We start from the raw sequence: 12800 nt of genomic DNA, 5'->3' as shown, positions 1-12800 counted from the left end.
CTCAAAATTTTAGGTCATTACTGGTTGGTGACACTTCTAGACCCACTCTACAAGGAGAACTTTATATCTCTTATTCCTGAGGCGGACAGGTGTACAAAAATGAGGCAGTACCAGAAGGCCCTTGTTGCGGACCTATTAAAAAAATTCCCATCTGAAAACGCTGGAGGCAGAGGGCACACTTCGTTCGACAACCAAGGAGTACAGGCGAGAGAGACACAACTTCAATCCAGCAGAGGCAGGGGAACACTGTCAAAGTTCTGGGAGAGTTTTCTCAGACCCTCCCATCGCACAGGCCCTGAGGCGCAGGGTACTCTCACAAGGAGTGCAAAGTTTGGGAAGATGCTGAGGGAGTACCTTGCCGTACCGTACCAACGTCCTCCGTGATTCCTCTGTGCCTTATAAATATTGGGTATCCAAGCTAGATATGTGGAATGAACTGGCTCTCTATGCCTTGGAGGTCCTGGCCTACCCTGCCGCCAGCGTTTTATCAGATCGGGTTTTTAGTGCCGCTGGTGGAATTATAACTGATAAGCGCATCCTCCTGTCAACTGAAAATGCTGACAGGCTGACTCTTATAAAAATGAACAAGGGCTGGATTGGGCCAGACTTCTCAACACCACCGAATGATAGCAGCGTAACATAAACTCAAATCCAGTGTCTTTTCTTGGGAGGTGTATTCCCATGCACCTTTTCACACCCACACATGGGTATACGCTTCCTGATTTTGGCTATTTGCTCTTGTCCTCCTCCTTCTCCTCATCCTCCACCACCATATCACCAGGGTGACCGTGGTCCATGATGCAACACCCACATAATTTTTTTTAAGGGTGTTTGACTCGCCCCTGGGCCGTGGGGCACTCGGAGCCGGGCAATAGGGAGACGGTGGGGGTAGTAGTGGCGACCCGGTTCCGTGGCTCAGGGTGGTCAGACCAGTGGTAGTCCTTTAGCCGTCCTAAGTGATGTCCGACTGCGCCACCCGTGGATTGCGGTTATTATGAACCGCCGCTGCAAGGCAGATCGCTGGGGCTGATGATGTATGCAGCTGAGGTAGTGTGACTCCCCACGGGAAGAGTGCAGCCCCAGGGCAGTGTAGTGGATGGTGGGGGTGATGGTGCAGAGAGTCCCAGTGCCGTTAGTGCTGGAGGAGCGAAAGAGTACACAGACAACGTACTGCAGTCCAATGTCTTTTACTCACAGTTCATGTACTCCGGGTCACTTCTGTCAGCAATGACCGCCCGTGCCGTGCTGCGTCCACCAGGTGAGGGGCTCGGTCAACCCCAGGCAGTTCAGGAGCATGACACAGGACCCCTTCAATCCTTTCTCTGGCCTGCCTCACCAGTGACCCACTTTTGTCCAGCTGCCGCAGACTTGTGCGGGTAAATGTGGTTCCCGTTCCCCGCTGTCCTATATGGTGCCTTCCTAGCAGGTTTGATGAGGTGTCGCACCAATAAATGATCACGACCTCCGGTCTTTGGCTGAGGGCTGTTTCTCCTCCACCAACTTGGGATCCGGTACCCTTAATCTGCCTGACCCTTCACCCTGTATTCTCGTTGGTTCTTAGGGTCCCTTCTGCCGTCTTGTTCCTGAGCCCTTCTGTTTCTCTCTTTCTCTTTCTCTTCTGTTCCTTTCTGTTCTTGTTCCTTTCTGTTCTTGTTCCTTTCTGTTCCTGGCCTTCACCCTAGGCCTGCCTCGTGGAGCTGGGCCCAGACTGAGCCACAGCTCCCTGTCAGCCCTCTCTGGCTGAACTCCTTCTCTTACTCCACTCACTGAACTTCTCTTCTTCTCTTCTCTCTGTGCTGGCTGGGCCTCAGAGGCTAGGCCCGCCTACGGAGAAGAGCCCCTTGCAGAGGCCCCCACTCTGTCACTTCTTCTCTCTGACTGAACACTGTTCTAAGATGGTGCCTACCTTTTATACCTCCCTCTAGAACATGAGCCCAGGTGACCAGCAAACAATGGGCTCCTATCTACGCTCAGGAACCAACCCCTATCTGCTCCTACATCACTGGGTATTCCTACCCCCTCCCCACTCCAGCCAGGGACATGGTCTGTCGTGCCTGCATTTCTGTCTAATGGGAGCACCGTTGAGCTGTCCCTCGGAAATGGGGTGAGTGTGCTGTATGCAGCTAACTGAACCCTGGTCCATACTCCATCCTTACCCAGGAGTGGAATATCACACCTCTGGCAGAGGTGCAATACCCCTGTAGCGGTCGAGCCCTCGGGGCGCTACATTTTTATGATGCCCGTAAAAAATTTTTTTTATACAGTATGTTCATGTATACCCCCCAGGAGTAAATGTTTGTCAGCCCATACACTTAGTGCATGGCATTACAAGTATAGGAGGCCCGCTCCTTTCTAATGGTAACAATTTTTTATGATGCGCTCCTCCACGTCTCTTCCAAGGGCCATTGAAGTGCCTCCAAATTTTTGGCAGCTCTTGCAGTCACTGCATAGTCCAACACTATGGGAGACTCTCTCCTTTCTAATGGGAATTTGTCATTACTGTGGCCTGGTCTATGTGTCTTTAAATTCTTAGTGGGTTTTTTCCTAAACTTGGTCAGCCGGTGGACTCACTGCATACCCTATAACTGTATAGCAGACCCTCTCCTTTCTAATGGGAACATGTCGTACCTTGTTAATGTGGCCCTGCTCTGTGTGTCCTTAAATTCTTAGTGGGGTTTTTCCTAAAATTTGTCAGCCGTTGGATTCACTGCATACCCTATAACTGTATAGCAGACCCTCTCCTTTCTAACGGGAACATGTCGTACCTTGTTACTGTGGCCATGCTCTTTGTGTCTTTAAATTGTTAGTGTTTTATTCAAAAATTTTGGCCACCCTTGCAGTCACAGCATGGGCATTACCACTATAGAAGACCCGCTCCTTTATAATGGGAACATTTTTTTTACTGAGACCCTCCTCTATGTCTCTTCAAAGGGGTATTAGGTTGCGTCCAAATTTTTGACAACCCTTGCAGTCACTGGATGCGCAATAACAGTATAGGAGACCCACTTGTTAATAATGGGAACAACAAAGCATAGCCCTCTGATGGCTCTCTAACAATAGCTAGGGCCGACTGCTGGCCTTTTAAGAATAGTAAGGGCCGTCTGATGTTCCTATAAAAATAGGCTTTATGACTTTCAGAGTCCCTCCATCATAAATAAAACAGGATGTGTCTGATGACACCACATTGCCAGATTAGGTTGTAAAATGTTAAAATGACTTTTCCCGGTGAATGCATTTGTCATAAAAAATAACATAAAAAAACATAACAATAGGATCTTTCTTTAGTATAAAAAATAGCATCACCAATTTAACCTCAATGTAATCACATTGTTCAGCTCATGCACCTCCTCCTCCATCTCCGAAATGACCACATCAGTCACAAGCTGACAGCACTGCTGCACTGCCTTGGCCAAACAGCAGCAGGCTGTGCTGAAGATAACATGCTTAATGCTTAATTAACAAACCGCCCAGCGCTGCATAGTTGTTGAAAGCTGTAACACAGCAGCTTGATCTGTGGCTCTCACCGCTGAACATACAGCCAGGCATGGTCGTGTGTTACAATGGGCGGAACCTGGTGACGGAGAAATGACAACCGGGGTAAATAAGGTTTCCCTATATGCCAGTCCTTTCACAGAGCTAAAGAATATGGCATGCTGTGAAATACAACTCCCACTGAGAAGCTGTTTCAGATTGAAAAACATTCTGCCCACCAGAGGATTTGTTTCTGAGGGCTAACCTTTCTCACCCGCTCAAGAGCCCCATAGCAGCTGCAAAGTTAGCGCTATCATGAACTCTCCTGAGGTAGAAGCCAAGGCACACCAGAGAATTCTCTGGTGGGACTGTCCAACCCTGTGGGAGAACATACAAATTTCTTGCAGATGTTGTCCTTGCTGGGATTTGAACCCAGGATCCCAGTGCTGCAAGACTTCAGTGCTAACCACTGATCCAATGTGCTGCCGTTCACCCTCTAATATCTAACAGGCTGGAGAAACTTGAACCTACTGCCACTCTATCATCAGCTCCTTTGTGAGAAAATTTATTTTGGCAGCCACTCAGTCTACCAAATAAAATTCCAGAGAAGGAAATTGAGGATGGCTTCGCTGCTGGTACTGGGGGCAGTGCTAATACCATGGTGTTGTACCATAGTTTGCTGGAAATATTCCAGGCTGGTAGGAGGCAAGAAAATTGCCACAGAAAAGTACCAGCAGTAATGTTCAGGCCACATTTCAAGTGCAAGCAGCTTTAGAGGGCTTCCTGGGAGAAATGACACTCAGGGTAGATACGGTTTCCCTCTATGCCAGTCCTTTCACTGAGCTAAATACAACTCTTATCAAAAAAAGTTGTGGACTGGCTCCGTACCGTCCCTGGCCACATTCACCTGTCCACGTGTTTGTGGTTAGGCAGTCCTTCTTAGTAAGTGCACTGGGTAGGGCATGGGTAATGTTGTGGGACCCGTGCTTGTGGAAGGCGAAGGCGATACCGGGAAAAATACTGGCGGCTGGGGACCGAGTATGGACACCCGGCCGCCGCCTGCATGAGGTTGTGAAAAGCTTCCACCTCCACAAGCTTAAAAGGCCATATTTCAAGTGCAAAGAGCTGCCCAGAAATCTGTCAGTTTAGTGTTGCGGCCTGTGGGTGGGTGGGTGGCTGGCTGCATACTTGTGTAGCACCCTGAGGATTCGGCTGCTACAGGGGTATTGCACCTCAGCCAGAGGTGTGATATTCCACTCCCGGGTAAGGAAGGAGTGTGGAACTGAGCTCGGTAGGCTGCATGCACTACACACATCCCATTTCCGGAGGGCAGACCAACGGTACTCCCACTTAGAAATGTGCAGGTACGACCGAGTCTGTCCTTGGCTGGAGTGGGAGGGGGGTGGAATATCCCAAGTAGTGTAGGGGCAGATAGGGGGAGCAGCCTGGGTAAAGTTAGGAGCTCATTGGGTGCTGGTCACCTGAGCTCACACATAGAGGGATATATAAGGTGGGCACCAACTAAGAACAGGGTCAGTTGCAGAGAACAAGTCAGCGAGCAGAGGAGAAGAGAGACCCAGAGTGAGAGAGGAGAAAGAGAAGGAAAGACCCAGAGGGGGAAACAGAAAAGAGGACTCCAAGAACCCAAATTAAATCCCCGGGTGAAGAGTCGGCACAGGGTACCGGATCCCAAACTGCTGGGGGCAGAAGCACACCCTAGCCAGAGACCGGAGGCCGTGGGCAGCATCTGCCACGGCCACCCACCACATCCACCCCGAAGGCATACCACGTGGAGGGTCAGGGAACCCAAGGCCAAGGGCCTCCCAACAGAAGGCCCGAGGGAGCTGGACCTAGGTGGATCACTGGTGGGGACGGCCAGAGGAAAGGACAGAAGGAGAGCTCAGGGTCACGCTCCGGACTTACTTGGGGGTTGGCCGAGTCCAGGACCTGGTGGACGCAGCACGGCTCGGGTGGTCACTAGAAGCTGGAGTGACCGGAACATCAGCAGTGAGTAAATACCCTAAACTGCATAACCCGACTCTGTCTCTGATTGCCGTCTACACTGCACCACCACAACCCCCATCCTCTGCACCTGATCCCCCTGAGGCTATACCCCTCCCGTTGGGGGTTATCCTATCAAGCTGCACCAACACCATCAGCCTCAGCGGACCCTGCTGCAGCGGCGGCCACAGTGACCGCAACACAACGGGTGGCGTAGTCGACAATAAAGAACTTAATAACATCTGTAGGACTGCCACATACAACTGAGTTTGACACCCTGGGCACGGACCGGGTCACAGCCACTCGGAGACTACAACCCCCATCTGATCCGGCTCCGGGTATTCCCCTGAAAGAAAGGAATATGTCCCAGGGGGCGCGTCAACTTTGGCGTAGTCGGCAGGATTACGTGCCCGCAACAACCGGGTACTGCGTGCCTGAAGAAAAGTACAAGTTTACCTCAGAAAGAAGTCTCCTGCCGGTTCCGGAGGGTCCCCGCCATCGGACCCCATCACCAGTCGATTCCCGCCGGTTGTCCGCCATTTCCAGCTTTTTCCCGCCATCTGCAGAGTTTCCCGCCACTGGGAAGCGATTCCCGCCATTTCCGAAAATTTCCCGCCTTGGAAGAGCGGACGCCATTATGGGCGTGCCAGAAGATGGTAAGAGGCCACCTCCCATCGTGGGCCGGGACCGAAAATGGCGCCAAAAGTGGAAACCGCCCCCACCAACAGAGACTGTGATGCTAGAGGTGTCTGTCAGCGTGAAAGAACTGCCCCTGGAGCTGATGGTCACCGAGTTGCCCCGGGACCGCCCTCGAAGTGGGAGGAGACGAAAGAAAAGAACGAAGATGGGTGCCGCCTGGAGCAGTCTGGAGCGAGCGCACCCGGAGGCAAGAAGCCTGGAGAAGAGTAGCGGAGGAGCTTACCCGGAGATGGCGAGAAAGCAGAGCAGCACCGGCCCACTGGCCAGGAGCCTGCTAGAGACTGAGGAAGGAGAGCAGAGCAGCACCGGCCCGCTGGCCAGGAGCCTGCTGGAAGAAGAGCAGAGCAGCACCGACCCGTTGGTCAGGAGCCTGCTGGAAACTACGACCCCACTAGGCCTAGTGGAGGTCCTCGCACAGCTCCCCCGAGACCGGGAGTGTGCACAGACTGCCCTGGAGGGCCTCGCACGGAGGATGGCCCGGGTACAGCGAGAGACATTGGCGGAGTGGAGCCGAGAGATGGCCCAGCAAACCAAGACCCGGAGCACGCCAGCCAAGATGAGGAGACAGACCGCCTCTGAGGATGGCGCGGGAGGACCCAAGGCCGGAGACGGCGTCGAGAAGGGAGCCGAACGCATGGAGGCAGGTAAAGGGGACGTCTATACCCCAAACCGGGAAACCGCTTACCTGCCCCAGCTCCCCGTCGCAGAGCCCGAAAGTCCCCCTGCTGTGCCCGAAAACGCCATGTCACCGACGCAGACTAGGCCCCAACCGGAAGCCGCCGCCGCGACCCCTGTGACGCCATGCGCAACGACCCCAAGCGTGGCAAAACAGGAAGCAACACCAGCCTGGTCGCAGGGCCTAGAATTCCCGGGCGTCGCATCACCAACAGCGCCCCCTACCTCCGCGGAGCCTCCGGCCTGGCCGCAAGGCCAGGTAGCCCAGGGCGCCGCCGTCCTAACGGTGCCCTTCACCTTCCAGGTGCCCCAGGCCTGGCCGCAAGGCCTGGGCAACCCGGGCGCCACCATCACCGCGCCCGCGCCCGTAAAACCAAGGGTGCCGCGTCTGGGAGAGGACTTGTTTGCCCAGCACACGTGGCCGGACGGGCAGCCTTTCATCTGGCCCCAGGAATATTATGAACTGGAGCACCAGAGGAGGGTTGGGGCCATGTGTGCACCCCTGATTCCGGCTCCGAAGCCCGTGATAAGGATCTCGCCCCCGCTTGAAGAGACCCAATTTGAGTGGGACCCCACCGGAGAAGATCTAATGGGGTTCACTCAAGAAACCCGGGCAGCTGCAGCGAAGCGTGCTGAGTGCTGCCGGCAGCAGCTCGAGGAGTTTGCGAGGGAGCGGAGAGAGAGGCGGGTCCGGGAACAACAGGCCCAAATAAGGAGCGCCGAGCAGAAGAGCCGGACCAGGAGGGACCCCCGTGCAGCGCACAGTCCCCGCACCACCGGGACTGTAATCAAGTTCAACATGCAGCACGGGTGGGGCTTCATCCGAGACCACAACACCCCCGGCGACGTCTTTGTCACGCGCAGAGACGTGGAGTCCCATCTGCCGGAGGGGCACAGAGGTCGTGACCTTTATATCGGGGACGAGGTCACCTTTACCCGGCACAAGTGTGCCAAAGGACCCTACGCCCTCCACGTGCATCGCCTGACGGAGGAGGAGTTGCGGTGTGAGGAGGAGGAGCAAGAAGACCCGGACGGGTCTAAAGCAACAGCTGACTACAAGAAAAGAGCAGGAGGACGCCGTCGTTGAGGACGGTAGTGAAGGAGACTGTATATAGTTACCCGTAGGGGTACAAAGAAACTGTTACTGCAAATATAGTCCCCGTTGGGACCAGCTGATGTGAACTGTTCACCCGTTTTACCTTTAATCCCACAGGCTGAGGACTGTGAGCAGCCATTCCTTTCCCTTCCCTTTACCTGGCCGAGGACTGAGAGCGGCCAACTACCCTTGTACATAGTTGCGCTTCCTAAAGCGCCCCCTACTGGTTTTACTGTCAAACCACCTTAAGAAAAGGAACTGTCGCACTTTGCCCGGTCAACAGTTGCCCAGTGACCGGAGGAGGAGGAGAGACGACGAGAATGTTTTATATAAAAAGTTCTATTGATGCTGCTAATTTATATGATGTTTTATATGTTTTATATGTTGATGTTTATGAAAAAAAAAATTGTATGTTTTTGTGGTTTTATCTTTTGCAGCCCGAGGACGTGTTGTGATTTACCAGGGGGGAATGTAGCACCCTGAGGATTCGGCTGCTACAGGGGTATTGCACCTCAGCCAGAGGTGTGATATTCCACTCCCGGGTAAGGAAGGAGTGTGGAACTGAGCTCGGTAGGCTGCATGCACTACACACATCCCATTTCCGGAGGGCAGACCAACGGTACTCCCACTTAGAAATGTGCAGGTACGACCGAGTCTGTCCTTGGCTGGAGTGGGAGGGGGGTGGAATATCCCAAGTAGTGTAGGGGCAGATAGGGGGAGCAGCCTGGGTAAAGTTAGGAGCTCATTGGGTGCTGGTCACCTGAGCTCACACATAGAGGGATATATAAGGTGGGCACCAACTAAGAACAGGGTCAGTTGCAGAGAACAAGTCAGCGAGCAGAGGAGAAGAGAGACCCAGAGTGAGAGAGGAGAAAGAGAAGGAAAGACCCAGAGGGGGAAACAGAAAAGAGGACTCCAAGAACCCAAATTAAATCCCCGGGTGAAGAGTCGGCACAGGGTACCGGATCCCAAACTGGTGGGGGCAGAAGCACACCCTAGCCAGAGACCGGAGGCCATGGGCAGCATCTGCCACGGCCACCCACCACATCCACCCCGAAGGCATACCACGTGGAGGGTCAGGGAACCCAAGGCCAAGGGCCTCCCAACAGAAGGCCCGAGGGAGCTGGACCTAGGTGGATCACTGGTGGGGACGGCCAGAGGAAAGGACAGAAGGAGAGCTCAGGGTCACGCTCCGGACTTACTTGGGGGTTGGCCGAGTCCAGGACCTGGTGGACGCAGCACGGCTCGGGTGGTCACTAGAAGCTGGAGTGACCGGAACATCAGCAGTGAGTAAATACCCTAAACTGCATAACCCGACTCTGTCTCTGATTGCCGTCTACACTGCACCACCACAACCCCCATCCTCTGCACCTGATCCCCCTGAGGCTATACCCCTCCCGTTGGGGGTTATCCTATCAAGCTGCACCAACACCATCAGCCTCAGCGGACCCTGCTGCAGCGGCGGCCACAGTGACCGCAACACAACGGGTGGCGTAGTCGACAATAAAGAACTTAATAACATCTGTAGGTCTGCCACATACAACTGAGTTTGACACCCTGGGCACGGACCGGGTCACAGCCACTCGGAGACTACAACCCCCATCTGATCCGGCTCCGGGTATTCCCCTGAAAGAAAGGAATATGTCCCAGGGGGCGCGTCACTTGCAATTGCATTCCAAGTAACAGAAAACTAAGCAGATGATGGCCTCTATCATCATCATGGCCTCACCTCGGCACTATGAACTCTCCTGAAGGAGAAGCCAGGGCCCGCCGGAGGAGTCTCTGGTTCTCTGGTGGGCCCGTGCAACCCTGCCGAAAAGCAGCCCTGGCTAAGAAAAGTGTGGGGGAAGGTTCCTGGACACTCTATGGCTGCTTTTTTAATGCGGATCAGCCATGCTTATGCATGTTATTTCTCAAAACGCATTACGGATCAGGCCATTTTCCAACTCTGTATTCAAGAAATTAAATGCGCAAAGAAAGATGTGTGTGTGTCAAAGCACCATTGACAAGTGCGAGTTGATGTTGGATGGGCTGCCATTGCTTCTGCAACAAGCTCAATTACAGGATTTTCTGGGAGAAATGACGCGCAGGGTAGATACGGTTTCCCTCTATGCCAGTCCTTTCACCGAGCTAAATACAACTCTTAGCAAAAAAAGTTGTGGACTGGCTCCGTACCGTCCCTGGCCACATTCACCTGTCCACGTGTTTGTGGTTAGGCGGTCCTTCCCAGTAAGTGCACTGGGGAGGGCACGGGTAATGTTATTGGACCCGTGGTTGTGGAAGGCAGAGGCGATACCGGGAAATATAGTGGCGACTGGGGACCGAGTATGGACACCCGGCCGCCGCCGGCATGAGGTTATGAAAAGCTTCCGCCTCCACGAGCCTAAAAGGCCACATTTCAAGTGCAAGCAGCTGTCAAAAATTTGGCAGTATAGTATTGCAGCCTGTGGGTGGGTGGCTGCCGGCATTCTTGTGCTTGCATTCCAAGGAATGGGGTAGGGACAACTGAACACTGCAGTGGGACAAGGACGTGGACGGTGATTGTTGCAAGTCTGCAACGACAGGTGCATGGCGGGAGGCATCTTCGCATGTGCCAAGGATCACTTATGATGGGCACACATTTAGGCAGTGACCTGGGATTCAGAGATGTTTACAGAGGTCTTCCCCTTGCTGTTCCCATGTCTTTTCAGCACTGTATGCATGTGTCTGATGATGTGTCACACACCACATGGCCAGATAAGGTTGTAAAATGTTAAAATGACATTTCCTGGTGAATGCATTTGTCTTGGTTGAAAGCAATGCAAAAGTGCAAAAACGTGTCAAAAATGCTACGTGTGAACATAGCCCAAGGTGTGTAGGAGTATTTGTGTTTTTGTTTATTTATTTTGCCTTATATACAAGTCATCACCCTGGAAAGGATGTTCCTTACGCCGTAAAAGTGGCGTAATACTCTGACGACGTTGTTGACAGCAGTGATCTGGGAGTCAGAGATGCTTCCAGGGGTCTTCCCCATGCTGTTCACATGTCATTTGAGCACAGTTCCCATCGATTTGGGCAATTTTTAGGCCCTCTGCAGACCGCCGTGGGGAGCCACCTGAAAAATGCTCAAGTTTCCCCTAGACTTATATTGGGCTCATTGCTCGGGTTGAGCACCCGAGTATTTCAATTTGCTCGACCCGAGCAACGAGTACTCGAGCATTTTAGTGCTCGCTCATCACTAATGACAACCAAAAACATCCAAATAATCCTGATCAAAAAGTTTACATACGCTGATAATTTTGGCCTGATAACATGCACAGAATTTGACACAAATGGGTTTGAATGGCTACTAAAGGTAACATCCTCACCTATGACCTGTTTGCTTGTAATCAGTGTGTGTGCATAAAGCTGAGTGAGTTTCTGGGATCCAGCCACTGACGTTTCTGGATTTTGAGATGGGGAAAGCAAAAGAATTATCAACGGATCTACGGGAAAAGGTAGTTGAACTGTATAACACAGGAAAGGGAGGCAAAAAGAGTATAACACAGGAAAGGGATACAAAAAGATATCCCAGGAATTGATAATGCCAGTCTGCAGTGTTCAAACTGTGATTAACAAATGGAAAATCAGATGCTCTGTAAAAACCAAACCACAGTCAGGTAGACCAACAAAAATTTCAGCCACAACTGCCAAGAAAATTGTTCGGGATGCAAAGAAAAACCAACAAATAACATCAGCTGAGAACACACTTAGGGGTGTACTCACTTTTGTTGCCAGCTGTTTAGACATTAATGGCTGTGTGTTGAGTTATTTTGCAGGCACACCAAATTTACAGTTAAACAAGCTGTACACTGACTACTGTACATTGTATCAAAGTGTCGCATCTTCAGTGTTGTCCCATCAAAAATATATATATGTATTCCGGCCCATTTTTGGAGTTTTGTGTGAAATTATGTCCAATTTGCCTTTTTTTTCTCAGTTTTTTTGTGTTGTTCCAATAAACACAAAGGAAATAAACATGCGTGTAATAAAACATGTGTAATTTTCTGAAACAATTTCAAGGGTGCCAGCACTTTCCTCCATGACTGTATATGCAGGTAGAGTCCTTAACCCCTTTACAACCCAAAGTGGTTTGCACGTTAATGAGAAGGCCAATTTTTACAATTCTGACCACTGTCACTTTATGAGGTAATTACTCTGGAACGCTTCAACGGATCCCCCTGGTTCTGAGAATATTTTTTCATGACATATTGTACTTTATGATTGTGGTAAAATTTCTTCGATATCACTTGTGTTTATTTGTGAAAAAAACAGATATTTGGCGAAAATTTAGAAAATTTTGCAATTTTCAAAATTTGAATTTTTATGTGACGCGCCCCTGGGCCTGTGTCGCGCTGCGTTGCGCACGCGGGAGCCTACCCGGAGCCGGATCAGTGGAGGGTCGTAGTCTCGTGGCGGTGACCCGGTCCGTGCCCAGGGAGTCAAACTAGACGGCAGTCTATTAGTAGTAAATAGTTGATGACTACGCCACCCGTTGAGTGCAGCCAGGAAGCTGCTGCTGCAGGGCAGACCGCTGAGGCCGGTGGTAGGATTGTGCAGCGTGATAGTATAACCCCCAACGGGAGGGGTATGGCCTCAGGGCAGCCGACGTGGATGATGGGGGTAGCAGGAACCACTCAGAGACGGTACGGTGTAGTTCAGGGTCTTTACTGGTAACAACGACAGACCCTCCCGGAGTACTTGCTAGCAAACGGGGCCTGGTCAGTCTTTGAGCAGATGGGATCTCCCCTGGCCAGGCGTAGTTGTAGGCCTCCCAAACTGACTGTACTCTTCTGGCTACCTTGCTAGAAGCTGATGTAAGTAGCCCACGTCCCTGAGT

The sequence above is a fragment of the Phyllobates terribilis genome, unplaced genomic scaffold (genome assembly GCF_046119375.1).
Source record: "Phyllobates terribilis strain yellow unplaced genomic scaffold, ASM4611937v1 Scaffold_491__1_contigs__length_1335431, whole genome shotgun sequence".
In the NCBI taxonomy this organism is placed as follows: domain Eukaryota; kingdom Metazoa; phylum Chordata; class Amphibia; order Anura; family Dendrobatidae; genus Phyllobates; species Phyllobates terribilis.
This window is presented reverse-complemented; position numbering follows the sequence as displayed.